Source organism: Mandrillus leucophaeus, unplaced genomic scaffold, assembly GCF_000951045.1.
Source record: "Mandrillus leucophaeus isolate KB7577 unplaced genomic scaffold, Mleu.le_1.0 Scaffold261, whole genome shotgun sequence".
NCBI lineage: Eukaryota > Metazoa > Chordata > Mammalia > Primates > Cercopithecidae > Mandrillus > Mandrillus leucophaeus.
The window spans coordinates 767,861-771,358 of NW_012102710.1; positions in this window are offsets into that span (position 1 = coordinate 767,861).

Genomic DNA, 3,498 nt, shown 5'->3' on the forward strand with positions numbered 1-3,498 from the left:
CAAAAAAAAAAAAAAAAAAAAAAAAAACCTAATTCTCAGGCCCCACATCAGACAAACTGAACCAGAGTAACTGGGGTGAGGCCCAGAAATGTGTATTTTAACATGTCCATGTGTTCTGTGAACAGTAACATTGGCCAAGCAATATTTCAGTCATCCTAAAAGGAAAGGCTTTATTAAATCTTAAAGCAGATAATTCTGACACATGCTGCAACATGGATGAACCATGAGTACATTATGCTAGATAAAATAAACCAGTCACAAAAGACAAATACTGCATGATTCCACTGATACGGGGTACCTAGACCGGCCAAAAATCATAGATATACTCAAAGTAGAATGTTGGCTGCCAGAGACTATGGTGAGGTGAGAATGGGAAGTTGGTTTAATGTTTATAGAGCTTTAGTTTCAAAGATTAAAAGAGTTCTTGAAGTGGATAGCAGTGATGGTTGCATAACAAATGTAATTAATGCTACTGAACTGTACACTTAAAATGGCTAAGATGGCATATTTAATGATATATGTATTTTATTTGAATTTTTAAAAAAATTTAAAAAAAGAAAAGGAAATTATTTTCACCAAAAGATACTGAAATAACAGCACATCTGTAAGAAAAATGTGAATACTATTACTTGATACAAAAAATAAACTGAAATTGGTTTATATACCGAAAGGTAAAAGGTGGTTTCTCCCTAGTACTGGGAGTGCTCCTTTCCTTCAACAGTGACATAATCTGTTTGCTCTAATTCAGTAACTGCTATATCCATCTTTATTAATGAAGTACTCACCCACACCCAGGCCTTTCTCACCGATGAGCCACCAATCATGAGGGCTGGGCACAGTAGTAGAACTGGGCCACTGAAAGAGTTCATTAGGGCCCACAAATTCTAGCAATTAATCATATGATCTTCCATATTCAATAACCCAAACCAGGTGGTGATAGAAGCAACAGATTGGAGTCACCCTTTTTGTGTTGTCACTGATGGTGTCGCCTAATGATTAAACTAGTGAGGCATCCAAGGTAGTAGGGTCAATTATGTTTTTTAAAAAAGAAAAAGAGCATTGGTTGAGAGATTTCATGGTGAAATCATGGACATAGAGAACCGATCTCCCTGAATCCTGCCTCTTCTGTCCTGATTTTCTCCAAACATCTCCTCCGAAGGGGAAAGCTTCCTCTGAGGAGCACCTGCATGTAATGCTCACGCTGTCTGCTAAAGACGTGTAGGACACAGTGCAGATAACATCATCTGTCTAGCAATTTTCTCAGTCACATCTTCCAAAGTCTATCTTACCACTTAAAAATGCCACCAACCTGAGACCAAGGACATGAAATGTGCATTGAATGTTTTGTCCATTAGCCCACTACTGGGGGCCCCATTGCTGTGAACAGGTGGCATTGTCTAACTACAAGTGAACCAGATACTAAGCAAGGCAGAGAATAGTCGCAGTGCCACTATGGTGTGGCCAGAATCTGCCAGCTTCACAGAAAGGCAACTGCATGATGACAGTTGTCAATTACCCCTGCATACCAGTGATAGCCAGCAGGTGACAGCAGAGGACCAATGTATTGTATTTGCCAGACAAGGGCAGGTACCACCCCCAGAGCTTAGGATCCCTGTCACCTTTACACAGAGAGATCAACTGCGGAGAGGGATCACAGTCCCCATAGGCCATTTTACTCTCTGTGGCACTCAGAGGAGGCTTAACTTTTGAGCCTATTGTGTTAGTGGCAGTATTACCATCGCCAGTCCAATAATGAACTGAGACAATGATGCTGGCCACCGGGGCTGGAGGGTCCAGTCACCCACTTTGTTTCATGTTGTCTCACCTCATATGCGTCCTTTCCATGGCATCCACAAGGGTTACAAAAATGTCTCAGGAGGCTGCAGTAGCGGCTATCCATAGCCCCATAGAGGAGCGTCCTTAATATACCAGTTGGTTGTCACCAACCAGGCAGCTTGCTGGCTGTACCCAAGAGTAGGTGAAAAAGGCATGTCTGGTTCTTCCGAGCACTGAATAAGGCAAAGGCGATGGCTTTCCATGTAGCTCATTGGGCTATGGGCTCTTCCTGCAGTAGCTCTTCCAGAGTTGTCTCTGGGGTTAGATGACGGCTGCCACCAGGTGGACACCAGCACTTCTAGTCTTCAGTAAACCAAGCCCCAGCATCCTCACAGACTTCCTGGGAGTGGTCTCCAGGTAGTCAAAAGCTGCCCCTGTGAGTAATCAAGAGAGGGACAAGAAGACCCTGAAGGTGAGGTCTCAACTTACTTGTGTAAAGAGAATTATCTGTGAGACCAGACTTGCCCTATGAAGTGTTCCGCTTCCATTTAATATGAGAAATCTGTGCATTTCGATTCTGTCCTTAGTACTTGAGGGGAACCAGTGCAGCATGGAAATATCTGGTGCAATGGTAACTAGGAGTCCTCTCTAAGGCCCAGGCGCAGGACAGCAGCTGTGTCTCAAGCAGAAGGTTGCAGGGAGCCATGCCCTTGAAATCAGTGCCCCAAGGGGTGTGATCTGGGCAGAGGCTGCATCCCTTTGCTGCAGGCTCCACACAGTGTGGATAAAGGTAAGATATACCTGTAGTTCCCAAAGGGTCTTGGGGGTTACAGGCCCCAAAGTTAGGGGGTGCCAACATGCCTATTAAACTATTTCCATTGCACCTGCTGTGCAAGTCACTCCCCTTCAGCACCCAGCCCCCCAAATACATTTGGTTGATTTGACAGATTTTCTTTGTCAATTTGTACACAGAGCTGACCAAAATACGTGGGTGATGTACATTTTCATCTGCAAACCCCAAACATTTCCACTAAGTGCTAGGCTTCCTTTCGGAGTAGTGAGATCTGCAGAGTGGGTACATTTTCCTTTACTGTCTTGGGAGTAGGTCTTTGAGCTTCTGTCCACAGAGCTTCACAGACTTGACGTGGATATCTGGTCTCTGTATCCTCTTAGGACTAATGAGCCACTCCTGGGCTTTCCTATAAAGCAGAGTCTACTCCAAAGTGGTTGCCAACTGTTCTTTATTGGAGCTTATCAGCAGGACCTCACCAACACAGTGGAACCACATCAGGTTCTGCAAGGAGAAAGGCTCATTCTGCATTTTGGTCCATCTGTTGGTGGCAAATAACAGGATAATTCAGTGCCCCTGTGGCGAGACAAAAAACAGGTTTGGGAGGTTCTGGTCACATTCGAGGGAAACTGATCCTTGATGCTTGGTGCCAAAAAGATTGATAAAAAGCACTAGCTGTGTCCCAGACAGTGTACTGTCAGTTGGACATTTGATTTAACTACAGACACAAAGTTTGCAAGAGCCAGGGCTATAGTGCCAACAACAGATTCAATTGGCAATGATCCACCGTGGATAGAAACATCCACGTCAGACTTCTGTTGAGGCAGAAATAATCTTCTTGTGTGTTAGGTCCCTGACAGGTGGAGCTTTCGTTTTTACAAATAAGGCAAGTATTTGTCCAATTAATCAAATGGATGGATTTAAACTGTTGG